This window comes from Monodon monoceros, unplaced genomic scaffold, assembly GCF_005190385.1.
Source record: "Monodon monoceros isolate NGI ecotype Baffin Bay Population unplaced genomic scaffold, NGI_Narwhal_1 Super_Scaffold_12, whole genome shotgun sequence".
In the NCBI taxonomy this organism is placed as follows: Eukaryota; Metazoa; Chordata; class Mammalia; order Artiodactyla; family Monodontidae; genus Monodon; species Monodon monoceros.
Genome location: NW_021703768.1, coordinates 90,398,969 through 90,421,554, shown reverse-complemented (window position 1 = coordinate 90,421,554; position 22,586 = coordinate 90,398,969). Strand labels below are relative to the sequence as shown.

The following is a 22,586-nucleotide window of genomic DNA, read 5'->3' as shown; positions in this document are numbered from 1 at the left end:
TGTGTGTGTGTGTGTGTGTGTGTGTGTGTGTGTGTGTGTGTGTGTGTTTTCCTGGGTGCAGCAAATAACAGTTGCTGCATTCTTTAGGGAAGCATTCATAAATTAAAAGTTTGGAACAGAAAAATATTATCAGTGGGCAGGGAGTCTGGAAAAAATATTAAAATGAGGAAGGAGCTGGCGGCTGCATTGAGCCATGCTGGGAGCTATAAATATGGAGAGCAGAGGCAACCTCCTAAATGGCATCCTTCCCAAGCAGGCAGGCAGGCAGGCAGAGTGTGAACACGTGTCTGCTCCCAGCAGGCCTGCACAGTAACCTCTCTCTCCATGGCTGTGCACACTATCATAGAGCTGATCTCTCTAAGATGGAGATGCTCAAATTTGAGTGTTCAAAAGATCACATGGGAACTTACACAAATGCAGACTCTGAGTCCTGCCCACCCCCATCAGAGAACTGATTCAGTACCTGTGCGATGGGACTCAGAAATGTGAATTTTTAAAGCTCCTCTAAACTTTAAGAAACACTCTTCTAGACAATATTGAGGCCGATGCTGGATGAAATTAAATGATAAATGTTTCCCTTCAGAGATCTTACTATTTTCTCTCTTGAGGGCAATCTATTTACCGTCAGCTCCCATGGACCATCATCCACATATAAAAAGTGGTTCAGGAAATTAGCAGCTGATAGACATTTACATCTTGGATTAAATTTAAGTCAACATACTATCTTAGGATCAATGTTGGGCACATAAATCACAATAAATGTTGATGCATAAAGTGAAACTGTTTAAAGAAAATAAACATACACCAAGGATCCATAAAAGAAGATCAGATTCCTCTACATGGAATCGTTAGTACCTTTGCCTCATTATTGGGCTGGGGACTGTCTTGGCCCATGGAGAAACTGGCCTCCATAAAACCCTACCACAGTGATTTTCCATCTATCCAGTTCTAGGCCACATGCGAAGCCTGCTTTTTTCCAAATTAAAGCAGGTTTTCATGCCTGTAGCCACCAAAGGAAAACAATAAATATTAATTAACACCCTTTCCATTCTGTCTTCATTTGTTAGAAATCTAACTAAATTTAAGTAGAAGGGGAGCCTTGCTATTGTGGTCAATGTCACTGTGCTTTAGAACAGCCTGGTGGTTGGACTAGGTAAGGAGGCCAGCAAGATGAAATGACCTTTAATTTATCTAATTGGAAAGAAGAAAATATTTGTTGAGAAAGTAGTGGTTACTGGAGCCAAATAAAAATGTCCTCAGTACTCCTGAGATGGCTTCTTTTGTTGTTTTCAAGAAAGTAAATGGGAATAATGATTATTATATAAGTTAATATTTACTGAGCACATAATATGTATGTGCTGGCCACTGCGTTAAAAAGTTATGTAAATTTTCTCTTTTAATTTTCATAATTATTCAATGAGTATGTTACTTTTAATATTCTAACTTTACAGATGAGAAAGATAATTGGAGGTTTTTTTGGAGAGTGTCATTCCACTGATTTATAAGAAGTTGTACGTAACAGAGTTCACCAGGGCCCAAATCTCCCTTATAAAATAAGCAAGGCAAAAAAGTTTGAGAATCAGATAGCTTAGTTTACAACTAATGCAAAGCAGAGCAAGGACTCAAACACTGGTATGGTGATGCCAAAACTCATGTTCTTAAGGAGTGCCCTATATCGTCTCTTATGTTGTTTCACTGTTTGGATAAATCAACAATGGGGGATATTATAGTTCATATGTTAAGCACATACATAGATCATTTTTTAAAAAGTCTCTTACTGTGTATATTTGGCGCAACTACCATCAGATAAATAGATAATTGCTGTATTTCTTTGAAGTGGAAATTTTCTTAAAGTTGGGGCATATGAGGGAGTCAATAAACTATTGTTTGATTTGTCCTTAAAATTGTGAATCATGGGCTCAGGGAGTTAGAAGCCACATTAGCCATCTTCTTATAGGACCCTGGATCCAACCAGGAATTCCGTCTGTAACATCCCCAGTGGAAAATCCTAGTAGCTCAGGCAACAGACACTCCTTTTCTTAGTAATGCTTCAAGATCCAAATCAAGAGGTAGTTCCTGCACGAGGATCTCCCTGATGGATGAGTCAGAATTTCTTTTAATGATTTTAATCAGACTGTAGCTTACCTTAGATGATCATGTAATTTTTTTCTCTCTTTCTCTTATTTTCTTTCTAGCTTCACTGAGCTATAACTGACATATAACATTGTATAAGTTTAGGTGTACATTATGATGATTTGACAAGTGCATATTTTGTGGTGAGAACTTTTAAGATCTAATCTCTTAGCAACTTTCAAGTAAACAATACAGTATTGTTAGCTGTAGTCACCATCCTGCACATTAGATCCCCAGTTGGCTGGGCTCCACGTTCACGTGGGAACACTGGGTGGGCTCCCTGCTCAGGCAGGGTTGCTGACTATGTTCTGCTGTTAGGTGAGGCTAGCAGCTCACCTAACTGGGCTCTGTAATCACCTCTAGCCTGGTGGGGTTGCAGGTATGTTCCCTAGCAGGGTGGTGGCTGTATTCCATGATTGGACAGGGCTGTAGGCTGTGCTCCACAATTGCTCCTGGTCTGGTAGGACCTCAGACTGTGCTCCCAGGCGATGGTGCCGCCAGCTATGCTCTGCATTTAAGTGGGACCACAGGCTGTGGCTGAAGTTGGGGAGGGGGGAACAGCCTGGGCTTCACTCTCAGGAAGGCTGTTGGCTGTGCTCCACTTTTGGGCAAGGTCACCAGCCAGGCTCTCTGTTTGGATAGGGCCCGCAGCTGTGTCCCACATTTGAGTGGGGCTGAAGACTGTTACACAGTCATTCGGGGTCTCTGTCTGAGCTCTGTGGTCTGATGGGGCTGCAGGCTGTACTCTGTAATTGGGTGGCAAGGCAGCAAACGTTTTTCAGCATTAAAGAAAGACTATATGCCTGACTTCACTGTTGCGTGGGCTTGAGTGAACAGAAGAATTCACTGGTGAAGCCATATGCATCATTGAAAAGTAATTTTTTTTAAATACCAGATTTCCATTCCATTAACAGAACAAGATTATTCAGATTTTCTATTTCTGTTAGCATTGTGATTGGAAATTTTTCACAGGTATTGTCCATTTTATTCAAATTCTTGAATATTTTGCCTAAAGTTTATAACATTTCCTTTGTTTGTAAAATAAAATCTGTAGCTCACTTTCTCTCTCTCTTTCCCATCCCTCCTTCCATCCTTAATCATGCCTGACGATTAAAAGTTTATCAATTTCAGTAATCTTGAAAAAAAATTTGTCTTTGTTGATTTTCTCGTGTATTTTTTTCTGTATCGGTTATTTCTGCCCTTACTGTATTCTTTATTCTATTTTCCATAGTTTTGATTTGATTTTCTTTCTCTCATTTCTTGAAAGGAAAGGTGAATATATTTATTTTTATCTTTCCTATTTTCTTTAAATATATTTAAGCTAAGAATTTTCCTGCAAACACTGATTTAGATTTATTCCAAAAGTTTTGGTACTCTAATATACTTTGTCATTCCATATAAAATATTTTCTGATTTCCACTTTGATTGCTTTTTACCCATAGATGATTTAAAAATTTGTTAAGTTCAGTGAACATAGGGTTTTCCTCATTATGTTTTTGTTTCTGGTCCCTGGATAAATCTCAGTGTAGTCATAGAAGAAACTGAATAATTTTAATTTTTTTTTAAGATTTTTTTTTTGATGTGGACCATTTTTAAAGTCTTTATTGAATTTGTTACAATATTGCTTCTGTTTTGTGTTTTTGGTTTTTTTGGCCCCGAGGCATGTGGGATCTTAGGTCCCCCACCAGGGATCGAATCCATACCCCCTGCTTTGGAAGGCAAAGTCTTAACCACTGGACCGCCAGGGAAGTCCCCTGAATACTTTTAATTATTTGAACTTTTTGAGGCTTTCTTTTTGGTCCAGAATATAATTAGTTTTGGCATGTGCACATGAAAACGATTTGAATTTTATTAGGGCTGATTTCAGTGTTCTATATATGTTGTTCAGATCTCCCATACCATTACTGAGATTTGTCTGTTTATTAAATCAACTTTAATTAAATGAATTTTCTGCATGTCATTTTAGTTCTGCTTTGTGTATTTGTTCATTTTTGCTTTATCTATTTTGTAACCGTGCTATTGAATACATATAAATATTGGGATATATTTCTGTTAGATTAACCTTCTTATTATGATAAAATACCCTTGCTTCTTGCTATTTGTTATCTCTCAGTACAGCTATTTTCTTTCGGTTGGTGTTTGTAAGGTAAAATATTTTTCCAACCTTTAACTCTAAAATTTTCTATGTTATTATAGGTAATGTGTGTCTCTGGTCAGCAGCAAAAAGAGTTTTTAATTGTTACTCAGTCTTTCTTAGATTTTTATTGGAGTATTTAGGCCATTTATATTTAAAGTAATCTCTAAAAAAAAATAATCTCTAATAATAGTTGGGTTCATATCTACCATCTTATTATTTATTTTCCATTTTTCCCATTTGTTCACTTTTCCCCCATTATTGACTTCTTTGGGGTTAGTCATATATATTGAATATAAATATATATGTATATACATATATATGTATATATAAATATATATATATATTTCTACATTTTCTTAACTTTAGTCATATATTCTTATACTCTTCTGTTAGCAGTAACCATAGATGCTACAAAAATACTCTTGAGTTATATAGTTCAATTCAGTTTATTACATTTACCACTTTGTAGTATTGTTATTTCCTCAAGACTTTTAAACACCTAACTTTTATTGTTGTTATACATTTTAGTTCTACATATAAATGCAACTCCACAATCAATATTCATACATAATGAATATGCATATATTAATATATCTATCAATATATTTAACATATATTTATCTTTTATCCTTTCTGCTATTTTTTATTCACTCCTACATTTCTCTGTTTCTGTTTGTGATAATCATTCTGCCTTATAAATTCTAAGTCTTTTTTTCTTTAACTGCAGGCTTACTGAAGAAAAGTTCTCTCAGTCTTTGTCTAAAAACATTGTGCTATTCTGAAGTATATTCTTTCAGCATACATAATTCTAGTTTGGCAGTTATTTTCATTTAGCATTTTAAACATATTATTCCACAGCTTCTGGCTTCCATTGTGTTTGTAAAGATGTCAGTTAACAATCTAACTTTATTTTCTTTGAAAGTAATGGGACTTTCTTCTCTGAATGTTTGTAAGATTATTTTCTTTCTTTTTAGTTTTTGTTTTGTTTTACCAGATAAATTGTGTATGCACAGTTATTTTTCCTACTTTGGATTTGCTAAATTCTTGAATATTTGGGTTGATGACGTTTTTAAATTTTGAACATTTTTAATCATTATCTTATTAAATATTACTGCTGTACTATTCTGTGTTCTCCTTTTAGGACTCCTTTTACACATATGGTATATACTATATATTTTTAAGTAAATTCCATATGTCTTTTGTCCTCTATTCTGTTCTTTCCATTTCTTTTCCTCTGTGTGTCAATTTGGATGTTTTCTATTGACCTGCTTTAAACTAACTAATTCTGTGTTCTATTGTATCCAGAGAGTTTCAGGTTTGTTTTTGTTGTTGTTGTTTAGTTCTAGGATGATTATGTGATTTTTTAAGATACGCTTTATGTATTGGGTCCTTTCCTCTAATTTCTTTAATATATTGTTTGTATTGGGTTGGCCAAAAAGTTCGTTTGGGTTTTTCCATAACATCTTCTGGAAAACCCCAAATGAACTTTTTGGCCAAACCAATAGTTATTTTAAATACTTTGTGTGCTAACTCTGTTACCGTGATCATCAGAGGACTGACATGTATTTTCTGGTTCTTCTCTTAATCATTGGTCATATTACCTTGCCTCTTCATGGGACTATTAATTTCTTTTCTTTCTTTTTTTTTTTTTTGTGGTATGCGGGCCTCTCACTGCTGTGGCCTCTCCCATTGCGGAGCACAGGCTCCAGATGTGCAGGCTCAGCGGCCATGGCTCACAGGCCCAGCCGCTCTGCGGCATGTGGAATCCCCCGAGACTGGGGCACGAACCCATGTACCCTGCTTCGGCAGGTGGACTGTCAACCACTGCACCACCAGGGAAGCCCCCTGCTATTAATTTTTAATTGTATGCTAGATATAATGAATAGACTTATCATAGATTATTCAAGATACACAAATCAATGAATGTTACACACCACATTAACAAAAGAAAAGATAAAACCATAGGATCATCTCAATAAATGGAAAAAAAGAATTTGATAAAATTGAATATCCATTCATGATAAAAACTCTCACCAAGGACTTCCCTGGCAGTCCAGTGGTTAAGACTCTGCACTTCCAAGGCAGGGGGTGCAGGTTCAATCCCTGATTGGGGAACTAAGATCCCACATGCTGTGAAGCGTGGCCAAAAAGATTTTTAAAAAACTCTCACCAATGTGGGTACAGAGGGAATATACCTCAACGTAATAAAAGCCATTTATGACAAACCCACAGCCAACATAATACTCAATGGTAAAAAACTGAGAGCCTTCCTGCTAAATTCAGGAAGAAGACAAGGATGCTCACTTTCATCACTTCTATTCAACACAGTACTGGAAGTCCTAGCCACAGCAATCAGATAAGAAAAAGAAATAAAATGTATCCAAATTGGAAGGGAAGAGGTAAAATTGTCATTAATTGCAGAAGACATGATACTCTCTATAGAGACCTCTAAAGACTCCACACAAAATCTATTATAACTAATTAGTGAATTCAGCAAGGCAGCAGGATACAAGATTAATATACAGAAATATGTTGCATTTCTTTACACTAATGATGAAATATCAGAAAGAGAAAGTAAAATAAATAAATAAATAAAATAACACTCCCATTTAAAATCACATCAAAAAAAATAACTAGGAATAAACTTAGCCAAGGAGGTAAAAGACCTATACAAAAACTATAAAACATTGATAAAGGAAACTGAAAACTGAAGACGAGTCAAAGAAATGGAAAAATATCCCATGCTCTTGGATTAGAAGAATTAATACTGCTAAAATGGCTGTACTACCCCCAAAGCAATCCACAGATTTAATGTGATCCCTATCAAAATACTTGGATATTTCTCACAGAACTAGAAGAAATAATCCTAAAATTTATATGGAACCACAAAGACCCAGAATTGCCAAAGCAATCCTGAGGGAACAGAGCAAAACTGGAGGCATAACCCTACCAGACTTCAGACAATATTACAAAGCTACAGTAATCAAAACAGCATGGTATTGGCACAAAAACAGATATACAGATCAGTTGAACAGAATAGAGAGCCCAGAAATAAACCCACATACCTATGGTCAATTAATTTATGACAAAGGAGACAAGAATATACAATGGAGAAAAGACAATCTCTTCAACAAGTAGTGTTGGGAAAGCTGGACAGCTACATGTAAATTGATGAAATTAGAACACTCCCTCACACCATATACAAAAATAAACTCAGAATGGTTCAAACACCTAAATATAAAACATGATACCATAAAAATCCTAGAAAAGAACATAGGCAAAACATTCTTGGACATAAATCACAGCTATATTTTCTTAGGTCAGACTTTCAAGGCAAAAGAAATAAAAGCAAAAATAAATAAATTCGACCTAATCACACTTAAAAGCTTCCGCACAGCAAAGGAAACCATCAACAAAATGAAAAAATAACCTATGGAATGGAAGAAAATATTTGCAAATGCTGCGACTGACAAGGGGTTAATATCCAAAATATACAAACAGCTCATGCAACTCAATATCCAAAAAACAAGCAACTCAATAAAAATAAATGGACAGAAGACCTAAATAGACATTTCTCCAAAAAAGATATCCAGATGGCCAACAGGCACATGAAAAGATAATCAACATATCTAATTATTAGAGAAATGCAAATCAAAACCACAATGAGGTATCATCTCGTACTGGTCAGAATGGCCATCAACAAAAAGTCTACAAACAATAAATGCTGGAGAGGGTGTGGAGAAAAGGGAACCCTCTTGCACTGTTGATGGCAATGTAAATTGGTGCCAATCACTATGGAAAATAGTATGGAAGTTCCTTTTAAAACTAAAAATAGAGCTATCATATGAACCAGCAATTCCACTCCTGGGCACATATCCAGAAAAGATGAAAACTCTAATTGGAAAAGATACATGTACCCCAATGTTCATAACAGCACTATTTATGATAGCCAAGAGATGGAAACAATCCAAGTGCCCATCAACAGATGACTGGTTTAAGAAGAAGTTATATATATATAAGGGAATATTACTCAGCCATAAAAAAAGAATGAAATATTGCCATTTACAGCAACATGGATGGACTTAGAGAATATCATACTAAGTGAAGTAAGTCAGAGAAAGACAAATATTATATGATATCGCTTATATGTGGAATCTAAATAAAATACAAATGAATCTATATATCAATACAAAAGAGAAATAGACTCACAGACATAGAAAACAAATTTATGGCTACCTAAGGTGAATAGGGAGGAGGGGTAAATTAGGACTAGGGGATTAACAGATACAAACTACTATACATAAAATAGATGAGCAACAAGGATTTACTGTGTAGCATGGGGAACTATATTCAATATCTTGTAATAACTTATAGCGGAAAATAATCTGAATATATATAACTGAATGGCTTTGCCGTACACCTGAAACTAACAAAATATTTTAAATCAACTATATTTCAATAAAAAAAAGAATCATAGAGGGTGCAGATCATTTTATCTTTCACCGTAGAGTGTTCTCTCCACAATTAAGCAAACATAGCGAAATATGATCATCTTAACCCATTTAGAAATGTATTAGGGACAAAACTAGATTTCAATATTTATAATATTCAGTCCATTTCTGATTTTCACTGCTCCAAGGGCATAAACCGCTCAGATTTTTTAATAGAACCCTGACAGGCTTCTGCCTACTGAGACCCAGAACAGTAAATGGTTTCCACCTCTGCTCTTTGTAAGTTTCAGTCAATATATCCAGCCCCCGAGCAAATGTTTTGAGCTCCTGACAGATGTTGATGAAAGCTCTCTCACTGGCAGATCTTAGCTCCTAAGCACCAAGAAACTCTAGATACTTTCCTCTGTATTTTAGAAGCTTTTAGCTTAGCTCCCCTGCAGCTCCAGAACTTGTCTGGGAAAAACAAATGTCTGAGTCCCTTCAAGTTTCCAAATTGTCACATCAGCCCCATTAAACTGCTAAAAGCTTAGGTGGTTACTCTTACCCCCAGCAGAGCCCTGCTGCATCAGCAAGACTAGTCCTTGAGTCATGCCCCAAATTGGCAGATGACTCAGGTTGAAAAATGACTGGAGGTAGTCAGCTTACTTCTCCCCTCTCAGAAGTTATGGTTTACCTCATCTCTGTTCCTGCTACAGCTCTCTCATGCAATCAGAAATTATGAATTTCACAATTTATCTATTTATTTCAAGTTGTTGCAGTGGGAACATTACCCCGTTAGCATCTACTGTATCTTACTTAGAAGCAGACGTCTACTATACTCTATCTAGAAGCAGAAAAACCCAAGTTAGGAATCTTTTGGTTGCAAGTAGCAAGCAACCCAATGCAAACTGGTTTAAGGAAAAGGAAATTATTTTTTCACCTAACTGAAAAGTTCATGTATTAGGTTGGCTTCAGCTACCAGCAATCTAGGAATTTTTTTAAAATCTCATTGGCTATAGTCAGTTATGTGCCCATTCCCGTCTCAGTCATCACCCAAACTAAATGGCCTTAGATTGGGGGATGTATGATTCCTCAGAGCAAAATCTGCATCATGTTGTTAGAAAAAAATAAGTAGATTGTGGGCAGTGAGAGCAATTGCCCACTATGCCCGACCAGTCCAGCTGTCATTCATCTGTCTTCTCAATTGCCATAGTTTCTACAAGCTATTTAAGCACTGAAATGCATTGTTTTGACGTGTGTATTGCTCAGATTAAGCTAAAACCTTGTTCTCAGTTCTCTTTTGATATCCAAAGCGCAAAAATTCATGCTGGGCTGCTAATAGACGCTTAATAAATACTTGTGCCTTGGTTAGTCCTGGGGTAGGTTACCTGACTGCATCTCACACTGCAGTTCAGCAACTGAAGAAGGATTATTTGCTGTTTTCAACCCTAATCATGTGCTAATAAGCGCTGTCAGAAGAAAGCGCTTTAAACTAAGATGTGGCTTATTGTTTTATATTTTATACAATATCCTTTTGAAGAAAAACTAAATGTGAAAATGGGTTGAGGATGCCTAGCTAATCCCTGAGCCATTTCACTGTTGTGGAATATTGGCTTCGGCATGCCCGCATTTGCTGTGACATCACACATTCCAATTTTCCACCTTCCAGGCAGGCAATTATGGGAAAGACTTCAGTGCTGCTCTCTAAGAGACTACACTATGGGCTGAATAGAACTATGTCAGAAAGGCAGCCCCATTTCCTCCCAACTACTTGATGTGTTTCTCCCAACAAAGGACACGGTTTTGAATTCTTCCTTTCACCTGCTTGCCGTCGGAAATCGCATAAAAGAGTCTATGCTTTGAGCCTGAGCTTGAAACGAGAAACTGACTTAGTCAGTGGAGGGCTGGGATTAGCAGCTCATGCTATTTCCAGTATGTGTGCAGATCTCACAGTGGCTGTGTTAACTAAAGCCATCTGAAAGAGGAAAACCTAAGGGAATTAATAAATTAGAGCAAATGCACAGTGAGATGATAAAGAGCACAGTCACCGGAGTCAGAATCTTGGCTCTGCCGCTAGGTGGTAGAGCTATTATGATTAATTGGAATAATGCATGTGAAGTGCTTAGCATGATGTCAGACATAAACAATAACAAATAGTCATTATTGATATTTTTATTGAATTACACAGGAAACTTTACGGATAGCACCACCAACTAACACCATGGTAATGAGCTAGCACGGCAACAGCTACAGATAAGTGCTACAGATAAGCAGAAAAGGCTTAAGGATTAGGCTTTTTGAAATGAGTCCATATATACTTTTTCTGCACATTAAAATGCCCAAACAAATTATTTTGAATGCCTGCAGACCCAAGGCAGAGGTTAACATTAAAAGTTAACAGCATTAAGACAGGGGGAAAATTAGGAGTACATTCCTCTAAGTACCTGTGTTGCTCAGGAGTAATACAGATGCCAAAATCTCCTAAAACTGCAGCATACAAACTCTTATATTACATGCTATTTTTTCCCAAAAAAAAAAAATATAGGAAGAAACTATGTGGAAGGACTTGTATTTTATTTACTTATATACCCTGCATCTATTGTTAATCCATAATTCATCCTAGACTGAAAGCAGTTAGTATCCAAGCTCAATCTATTTTCTCTGTTCCAAGTTTTGACTTCTTTCTTCTTTCCCTGTTGTGAATCTCATCCATAAAAGCATTCTGTTCACCTAGTTATCACAGATACATATTCATTTGTGACTGATTTGTGACATATATAGTATATGCCAGGCCCTATGCCACAGACATAAGAATATAGGTCCTGCTCACAATCCACTTGAGGTGAAGGTAAGGAAATAATGCTTTAACACAATGAGAGAAATGTGCACTGACTGTGAGAAACTAATGGATTCTGAGTCTTAATGATGGATGAGAGTCAGGCAGACATGTCAAGAAGTGAGGATGTTGGCATGCCCAAATGTACAGAGGTAAGAAAGAGCTCAGCATGGAAAGAAACTAAAAACCATTTGATGTTACTCAAATAGGAAGTTCAAAGTAGTCAGTGGCAAAGGAATTCTGGAGAAGTAGACGAAGGCAAAATAGTGAGGCACCTCTCTTTCGCTTTAATAACTTTGAGCTCTTTTCTGTACATAGTGGGGAGTCACTGAAGGTCTTGAAGCAAGAAGTGGTCAGATTTCACATATTAGATAGATTACAGAGTGGAGGAGGTCATCCAAGTCTCTGGCCAGAGGCAACAAGATCAGCTATGAACCTGTTCCAATAATCCAGGCTAGAAACCTGAGGACCTGAATGCAGGCAGTGGTAGTAGACAGAGAGGAGACTAGGCAAAGATATGTTTAGGGAAGATGAAACTTGAAGTCTTTCCAAAAGAATCTTTTTTTGGAAAAAAAAAATGATGAAAATACTTAAAAGTGAAAGAAAGATAAAGTATAAAAATATAGAAACCAATAAGTCTACATACTATGTATCCTAAGGTAGTTAAGTTATGCCAGCCTTATATTTTACCACACACTTAAGCCTCAGAAAATTTCCTGGCCTCTATCCTATCTCCCTTTGATCCTGGGACAGACTTGGGATGGCACTGCAGCTAGCAATGGAGGCTCCTCCATTTTTCTCCTCTAAGAATCATGGATCAGGTCTTTAGGCCTTAAATCATGAAGCCATTGCTATGCATCTTCCCTGTCTCCTACAACTGACAGTCAGGATCCTAGGCCCTGAGCCCTCAAAAGAGAAAGTTCCTTCCTTATCTGCTTCCCAATACCTCTTCTTGGACTTTAGGCCATTCTTCTTCATTTTTATATTTACTTCCAGCACCTGGCCTGATACCTTTCTTCAAAGTAGAACTTCTCAGAATTCCAATCAGAGAAGTTCTTCTTTGAACCCTGGCCAATATCTTTTTATTCAGCACTGTTTAAGAGAAGCACAGTAAATGGTAGGCAGACAAGTTATACTCTTCAGTGGCAAGTGTTTCGTTCACCTATGGTCCTAAACCAAGGTCCCACAGACTATGGCCCACAGGCCAAATCTGGTCCACTATCTGTTTTAATAAAGTCTTATTGGAACACAGCCGCTCTCATTCATTCAAGCATTTTCTCAGTTGCATGTGTGCTACTGTGGCAGAGTTAAGTAGTTGTCCCCACGAGTTGAGAACATGTGTTCCAGAACCTTAAAATATTTACCACATGGCCCTTTACAGAGAAAGTTGGTTGACCCGTTTGCTAAACCATTATTAAGACTGATTTTTCTCTGTAGTTACATTTATTCTATAGTAAATGCCCATCTGCTTAGAGTCTTTGGAACTCTCCCCAACTCCCTACTACAGCTGCTACGTTCCAACCTCAGTGCCTGTTTTCCATGTGAGGACAGTCTTCAGCTTCACCACCTCCTCGCCCCATAATCCACCCTAGTGACCATCCAGAATTCTATTAATAAATTCTACAAATTTTCACACAAAATTGTTTTTTATATATGGTGTCAATTTTAAAAATTTGCCTGGCAGCATGACATGGAGGAGTACTGAGTGGTTAGACCTCTACGAAATGGTGCAATTAGTTTTTCTCCTTTGTTTCCTTTCCTATAAGTCATATCAGCAGAGCAAAAGACATGGGAGAGGAAGCAAAGCTGAAATACTTCAAGTATCCATATTCCAGAAAATCAACTCATAGTAACTAAAATTTAGCTGAACCATTTTTCAAGGCATATAAAATGTCCTTGATTTCCTGTAATGTAGTAAGATAATTTACATCTGCTTTTACTTAAAGAAGTATTTTGTTAAGAGACAATATCATTTGATAATTCAGGACAAGGACTCTTGTTCTACATTTGTTAAATCCTACCTTCATCATTCATTTGCTTACATCACTTCTTTGTACTTCAGTCTTTTCACCTGTAAAATAGGAATACTACTACTGTTTATCTAATAGTGTTTTATGAGATAATATTTGCAAAATATTTAGAACAGTATTGTACGATAAATGCTGTTTGCTATTGTATTTATTTTTCTTTCCTGCATTTTGTTTGTCGCTGTTCTCAAAATGATGAGTATTTCCATTTAGAAGAGAGCTTAGCTAGATTCTGGCTGAATTTCTCCTTATTTTCTCCTTGCTAGGCAGGCCTCTCTCACACTGCTTCCCTCTGATTTTGCTTGCTACACCAGCCACACCAGACCCTCTCCTAACCCCTTCACACTTACAGATCACAAGCAAAGTTCGTACTCTTGGCAACTGATCCCACCAAGAGTGGAGACGGAGAAGCCAAGACCTCAAAACAGTGGCTACTTGTGCACTTTTCCAATGCCCACTCCCCCCACCCCATGAGGTAGGCAACTGTGTCTTTCTTGTTCTAATCTCTGTACCAAACCCATAGAATGATGTCTCATAGAAGGTGCCATGAATATTCATGGAAGGATGAAATAAACTGCACAGAGAAGCAGAGGCCAGTGAGGGAGAGAAGGATGAGGACTGAGTGCTGAGCCTTCACCAGTAGCTGTTCTTCTGGCCTCATGGTCAATGATCAATATGGAACATGACTACACCAGAGGGACATGGATTGCTGAAAGCATCAGCAAAAGTTGAAGGTAGCAATTAAGCAAAAGTCAGGGGAATGCATTCTGGGAAGAATGGTTTGAGGCCAATTTTGGGTACTAACTCCAGATATATACATATGTATATATGTGTGTGTGTGTGTGTGTGTGTGTGTGTGTGTGTATATATATACATATATATATGTATATATACACACACACACATATGTATATATGTATATCTGTGTGTGTGTATATATATATATATATATATATACATGTATATATATATAAAGTAATTAGATGAGAAACACAGGTATTACCTTTAAATTTAAGTAAATAAGTACCATTTATTCCTAATTTGTCTGGTAATGTTCCCACTCTTCTGGTGTTTGGTAATCCATTTGTGTTGCTAACCATTTACTTGCCATTATTATCTCAACATAAGTCTATCAAGTACATATTTGATACCACACATTCTGCCACAGATGGGGCAACTTTTAAAAAATGAGTAGCACATTGTTCTTGCTCCTGTTCTGAAGGAATGCCATTTGAAAGATAGAGATATTCAAAATGACAAATAATTCAACATGGTAAGTGCTAATCAGGGCAAGGAAGAAAGGCATTGGAGAGCAGAGGAGAGAATAATTCTGCTCTCCTGCAAAGGAGACATCTATGACCACTTTAGAAATAGGAGATATTTCAGTTGAACTCTGAAGTTGAAACTTGCCAGGCAGTGAAAGAGTGGAGTATGTCAGATAGATGTGGATAGGGTGGGACAAAACAAATTTTGGAAATGGCACATCATCTGAGTTCCTAGAATAGAGTGTACTGTGTAGTAATAGGGGATGAGACAGCGAAGATGGTTGAAGCCAGATTGGTAAGGATTTAGTTGACACATGTATTGGAAGTCATCAGAGAGATTTCTAAGGAAAAGAGTGTTGTGCTGCATCCCAGAAATTTCAGCTCTGTGACTTGGGAAGATTCCTTGAGTTCTATCTCTATGAGTTAGTTTCCTCGTCTGTAGGAGATCATAACAGTGGCTCTCTCTTATGGTTGTTGTGAGGACTAAATGAGTTAATATATGCAAAGTACTTAAAACAGTGCCAGATTCATATTAAGCAGTCTTTAAAAATATCTCCTATTATTGTCTTCGAGGGTGAACTTCTCATTTGCGACCCACTGTTAAGGCATTTTGGAAGATCTACCATTTTCCTACTCCTAGGTCACCCAGAGCGGCGCACCAATAGAATATATGCTCTGTCTTGAGTACTGTTCCTGTCAAGATCCAGTGCCAAGGTAAGAGCTGTGTTGGCTGCACATACATCAGTGTGCCCAGAGCCCAGCGTGTGAGATGACAAATTATGGGTCGAACCAGCTATTAATCACTCATGCCAAACAAAAGAGAAGGCTGTCTACAAGTTTCTGCAAGGTGAACCCTAACTTCATTACCTAAACCAAGATTATTTTATGCTGTGTTTTGCTTCCTTCAGGATTTCCTTCTGGAACATGGTTTTTATTTTTTCCTTCTGGAACATTTTTTTAAAGAAATCTTGCTTATCAGATTAGTTGTAACTTTTAAGAAGCTTCTCCCTCTCATGTTTTTCATCACGCAGCTATCTTTCAACATCCTGAGCGCCGAAGTTCTAGGGATTGTCGGCAGAACAAATTGATTTCCTTTATTATATGAAATTTGACCTCTATTTTATGCCATATTAGATTGGTATTTGATGTGGTTTTCCATTTTTAAAAGCACCAATATGGTAAAAAGAAACTATCAGTATCTGATATGCTAAATGCCAATTCTGGGAATTGACTGCCTAGAGGCTAACTTGGAAATAGCTGTCTTTGTTTACCCACTGCAACTCCCTCAATTGAGAAATTATCTCATTATATTGCTCATCTAGGTTAGAGTCCAGAGAGCAGGCCCCTAAAATGATTAAGTTGCAAAGTAATTCCATTTTAGCCCAGAACATTTGCATTTGCCCACATCAACACACCATGGTGCTGCCCTTCCTGCTTTTCCGGCAGGCAATCTGTTCTACTCAGGCAGACCACAAGGCCAAAGTACCACCTACTTGTCGTTCTAGGGCCCTCAGTATCTACCCTAGTCTGGATTTCACTGAGCTTAAGTGATTTGTTCTTAAATTAAAATGAGTGGTGAGATAACGTCCTTGACTGGATTCGTTATTTGATAGTGCTAATATGTACTAGACTTTGATCAACTTTTTATGCAAGAGAAGCTTCAAAATCAATCGTAGATTCAGGATAGAGTAAAACTAATTGTGTAGGTATAAATGACACATGTTAATATCAAGCACATTTCTAAATACAGCATTCAACTATTTTATTTATGTGCCGTACATGAAAGGGATTTGCAACAGGATTGTCTTGCTCATTCATTGAATCATTTATCTATTTACTATTTACTAAATCAATATCTGAGGAAAGCCACCCTACCAAGAATTCTTTGCTTTCTCCTCTGCACTCTCATAGCTCTCTGCAAGTCACTTATAATACTATTTATTTTTAATAGACATATTTTAACAGATGTATTTTAATAGATAACCCCTAAATATCTCTAATCTTAAGGAAATAATATGTTGAGAATTTTTTTTGTGATGCTAAGAAGATTTTTGTGCAATTATTTTTACTACAACATTATTTGTAGTTAAAAATGTAGAAACAACCTAAATATTCAGCAATAGAGGATTTGTTAAATAAATGATGGCACGTGTACAGTAAAGTGCTATAAAACCATCTCAATGCTTATGTGAAGTTTATAATGATGGCAAAATATTTGTTTTACGATGTCAGTAGAAAAAAATGAAATACAAAACTTTATTGCTATTCCTAATTCAAGTTATACTTATTCATGAATAAATTGATTATTAACTGATATGTTAATAGTGATCCTTTCTGAATTAGAAAATTAAGAATATTGTCTGTTACTTTCTTATATATGTGTATCATAAGTATATATAACTTTCACGATTAGAAAACAAAACCACAAAGGGTTTTTTTTTCTTTTCTCTTTTTCTTTTTTTTAGTATTATAATTACATTATATATGTCATACTGTGTTGTCTCTGTAAAGGAATCAGAAGGAAAAAAATTTTAAATAGTCTGGTTCTCTTGGAGCTTACAATTTAAAGAGGGATACTAAAGAGACAAATGTGATAAAGAAAAAGGAACAATACAAAAGAGGAATAAAATTGAAACTGAGAAATTGTTCTCTGCAGGCTACTACCACTGGAAGAGTTAAGAAATATGGATTTAGTGGGGATTCAGAAGCAGGGAATGTTGCATGGAGACAGACTTAGATGGATTTGAATGGGTAGAAAAAAGGGAGAGACAAGATAGTCCACCGTCATGTGGAGTAAGTCCATGTTTTACCTTTGGTTTTAGACATCTTCATTAGAGGAGGGTTTATATTACATAGTCAGGGTTCAGTTAGAAAAAGAGAAGCCGTTCTATGTATTTAAAACAGAAAAGAATACAGCAGTACAGGAAATTAAGAGCTTACAAATTATGGAATGGATTGGACAGAGTCAGAAACTCACGTCCAGAGGCTAAGAACATGCAGAAAACCAGCAGCACTTCATAGTTCCTCCACACGCCTGTGGCAGGTGAATAGCAAACAAAAACAGAGACCATTAAAAAACTCATCTCTGTAAAACCCATAGTCTAGTGTCAGAGTAAGAATAAAATAGCTTCGGCCTCTCTTCTTTCTAACTCTTGCATTGTGTGACTACTAGGCAAAAGGTCACTCTATCTAAAACACAGGTGTCAAAGTGGTCTAGAAAATATAGTTCCAAGGCTTGTAGCCTCTGCCACACAGGAAAAAGCAGAAAAAGCATAAGAATGAGCGCTGAGTCCCTAACTCCCTCCCCAGACATTTATCATAGATAGTTCCATAAATCATTGAAAGCCAGGGTAAGAGGCTTAGCCTTAAAAACAATAGGGTTCTTTAAGCAGATGAGAAAAAAATACCATGCTGGAAAAGTAAATTGGTTAAGGAAAACTATCTTACTGTGGCAAATATGTTTCGAGTTGCTTCATCAATACAGAGTATCATGAAAAACACAAACAACCTCAAAGAGCTAAAGGGAAATCAAAAGTGCGGTCAGGGGCTTCCCTGGTGGCACGGTGGTTGGGAGTCCGCCTGCCGATGCAGGGGACACGGGTTCGTTCCCCGGTCCAGGAGGACCCCACATGCCGTGGAGCGGCTGGGCTCGTGAGCCATGGCCGCTGGGCTTGTGCGTCCAGAGCCTGTGCTCCACAGTGGGGGAGGCCACAGCAGTGAGAGGCCCGCGTACCACCCCCCCCCCCAAAAAAAAAAAACAAAAACCAAAAGTGTGGTCAAAGTTACATGGGGTCGAGTTAAGGGCCATGTGCCCAAACCTCACTATGGGTCTGGTCTGGAGTTGTTTTCCGTGCATCACACAACCACCCTGACCCTTTTAACCCGCCTATTTGCTTAAAAAATAAACTCAGTTAAAAAAAAAAGCATTGAATCCAACTGGTTTTTAAACTGTTGTTCTGGTTGCACCATGTAAACCCAATTTAACAGTTTCTACAGTCAACTCTGGTCAAATGAGAAATGTCATACTCATGCACACCAGTCTCCCATGGTGATTCTTTCACTCAAATACTATTTTCATATCATCCCATGTCTGGTTTTCAGTATTTCTCCCAATGTGGTTTAGGAAAATTATATTTTAGATTTCTAATGCATTATGAATAGAATGAATTTAATATAAACTCCCACTTGCTGAAAGATCATTTCTATTTGGAAACAAAGAAATTTCAAACAGACAGAAAGAAATGAAACACTTAAACTCTCCCCCCTTTTGGTTATGAGTGGAGTGAGGTAACTTTTTCAAATTTTATTTTATTTATTTTTATTTTATTTTTGGCTGCGTTGGGTCTTCATTGCTGCACATGCACTTTTCTCTGGTTGCAGTGAGCAGGGGCTACTCTTCGTTGCGTTGCACAGGCTTCTCATTGTGGTGGCTTCTCTTGTGCAGAGCACGGGCCCTAGGCGCACGGGCTTCAGTAGTTGTGGCACATGGGCTCAGCAGTTGTGGCTCACAGGCTCTAGAGTACAGGCTCAGTAGTTGTGGCACACGGGCTTAGCTGCTTTGCGGCATATGGGATCTTCCCGCATCAGGGCTCGAACCCGTGTCCCTGAACTGGCAGATGGATTCTTAACAACTGTGCCACCAGGGAAGCCCGAGGTAACTCTTTATAAGGGAGAAAGTCGTGTAGGATTTTGAACAATTTACCCTACTCTCCTACTATCCTGTCTTTACAACATACTTGTCTGTAAATTCTTTGGATGCAGATGGTGTGCTTTAGGTTTCCCAACACTACTGACCTCAGACACTTGCCTACAAGCTTTTGTTTGATGCATAAATCTACTCTAATAGCCTCCATATCACTGCTGCTATGTCATGAGTCCACAATGAGACTTAAAAAGATGGAAGTTTCTTAGTCTGGAATTTTATTATTTTAGAAGGTACTCAACAGCAGCGTTAAATGCAGTGGATGAGGAAAAGGAATAGGAAGAGATCAAAAAAGGAACGAAGGATGATGAAAGGAAAGTAAGTATGATGTAAAACTTTTACCAAGAGCTTGAACAATATCTTACCCAAAGGAATTATAATAAGAGCTGAGACGAAACATGGAATTGGGCAAAATGAAGTCATATACAGTTCTGACTAGATTCCATTAAAAAATATCTGTGTTTGGGCTTCCCTGGTGGCACAGTGGTTAAGAGTCTGCCTGCCAATGCAGGTGACACAGGTTCGAGCCCTGGTCCAGGAAAATCCCCCATGCCTTGGAGCAACTAAGCCCATGCACCACAACTACCGAGCCTGTGCTTTAGAGCCCGCAAGCCACAACTACTGAAGGCCGCACACCTAGAGCCCATGCTCCACAACAAGAGAAGCCACCGCAATGAGAAGCCCGTGCCCTGCGACGAAGAGTAGCCCCCGCTCACCACAACTAGAGAAAGCCCGCGTGCAACAACAAAGACCCAATGCAGCCAAAAATAAATAAATAAAAAATTTAAAATTAAAAAAATTTTTTAAATTTAAGAAATTGAGAAAAAAAAGATCTGTGTTTCACATGCCCATACTCAGAAAGCAAGGCTGAGACTATAGAAAATTTATAGGCCATCTCCTAAAGTTGCTTTTGAAGACATTCTGAATCACGACAAATCTCTTGAGTGGAAGTAAATAGACAATTCTATACGAAAAGTCATGATAAATGGATAGTGTTCTCTGTGATCTATAATTTCCTGATTTTTAATAAAAGTGTCCATATTATTGTCATTAATATATGTCTTATGACCTTATCTACTCAGCTCATCTATCAGAAACTACAATTAAAGTGGCACTTCTGCTACTTTTGGAGAAATCCTTTCAAGTCCATTTTCCTTGGATCAGCCTTCAACATAAATTTTGACTCTTGTGGAGAAATTCAGTACCATGTATGCAGGCCCATAAAATAGGAAAGGCTATCCTTATCAAGGAAGTGGGGCGCTGCATATTTATGCACAATGCCCTATGTAAATCAGGAAACCACAAAACTAAAGGCATTAAAAACTCCAGGTCTTTCTACAGAACACTGTGGTTGGTGCATTTTTACGTGAAAAAAAGTTAAAGCTGAGACTCAAATTCTTCTGTATTGCAGCAATGCTTTTGCCTTAATAAACCTCTGGGGCCAGAAAGAACTGCCATTAATTCACAACGTATTTTTCTTTCCCAAACTACATTTCTCTTATAAATATCCCTGGAAAACAACCTCAAGAATCCAATAAACCCTGAATCACTTTGCCAGTGACCTTATTTCTGGTTGAATGTTCTCATCAGCATCCTGGGGGAGAAACTGAAATTTGTGGTATTTTGATGAGCCATGCAGATGAAACCTGGGACTTAGAACTGAGGGTTTTCAGAGGCTTTCTAAACAGAGAGCAGAGCTTCTGTACCCAGAATCCTCTAAAATGTGCACCTGTGCGCTCTTGTCACTCTGTTCCTTTTTGGTCACCAACACGGACTGGAAAGAACTTTGTGGTAACACTATAATTAAACACCAGGCTTAGGTTTCAATGCACCAGGATGGTTTTTATTCCCCTTTCTGTGACCCTCCCCCGACTACTTTTCCACCCCATGGGGCAGCAGCTTTGCAAAGCCCGCCTTTATTGTCCACTTGGGTTGTATTTTTATCTGATTGGGAAAGACATACACCCGCAGAGGCTTTGCTTTTTATCCTCTCCTATATTTCAAAGATTGTTTCTCCCTCATTCCCGACACCAGCAATCCTTTGTGGTTTTTCTTGGACCTCAAAGGCTTAATGGTCTGGCACAGAACTTGAATCTTTGGAAATATACCCCAACTACCTCTAACAGCAGCTTCAGATAAGTTCAGGGAGCAGCCACTCAGAAAAGCAAAAGTGGTGCCCGTGGTTAAATGTTCCAGGGAGGTTTTTGTCTTTAAAATCAAGTGAATATATTAAAAGATGGCTTTAAAACCTGCAGCACTCACCCAGATAGCAAAGAGATGTTTCTAGATTCGCTGTGGGTTGGGTAAGAAGATGAAACCAAGTTTAAAAGTTAATTAGTTAGCTCTCTTCCTGAATGTTTGGTGGTCCCTTCCCTGGGGAAGAGGGGGGCGAGAAGAGCATGACTGGGGAGGGGAACTCGTATGAAGCTAGTTATTTGGAAGTCGGGTAATATTAAAAGACTAGTTACCTCACAGGGGCACAGATATAACTACAATCAATGCACTTAAGCAGTTATGATGAAAGGACGCCTCCTATTATTCTAATTAAGGCTCTCATTTGATACTTTTTTTTAAACTTCAAATGAATTAAGCTACTATCTAAAATCCTTGCAGGTTAGTATTTTGCTCGTTTCTTTGTCATGGATTATCTCTTAGGGAAGGCCTGACATGAGAGGGAGGGAGGGAAAGAGGGAGAGAGGGAGAAAACTAACATTTATATGTTATCTGTGTGCCAAAAACTGTCTTTAACACTTTACAAATATTAACTTATTTAATCCTCATAACACTGTGCAGAATATTATTATTCTTCCCATTTAAGTATTCTTTATTTTGCTCCCAAATAAGGAAACTCAGGTACAGAAAGGCAACTAACTTGCCCAAGACTGCATAGCTGGTCAGTGGCAGAGCTGGGATTCCAACCCAGGAAATGTGACCTCAGAGTCTGAGCACTCCATCAGCTAGACTTCTGATAGAAACTTAAGGCTCTATTTTTAAGGCCTGCTGAAATCTCACACACACACACACACACACACACACACACACACACACACACACAC

General features: G+C 37.8%; 1 long non-coding RNA gene across 4 annotated transcripts in view; it reads right to left on the bottom strand.

Moving 5' to 3' along the window:
• The window catches only part of LOC114893122, a 132,879-nt gene that overhangs the window by 14,001 nt on the left and 96,292 nt on the right, over window positions 1-22,586 (bottom strand). Inside the window, exon 7 of one of the 4 annotated variants that reach the window (XR_003792834.1) lies at window positions 13,558-13,607. The exons of the other annotated variants lie outside the window; for them this stretch is intronic. This is a non-coding gene — a long non-coding RNA (uncharacterized LOC114893122). The remainder of the gene's footprint in view (window positions 1-13,557; window positions 13,608-22,586) is intronic. 4 annotated transcript variants of the gene reach the window in all.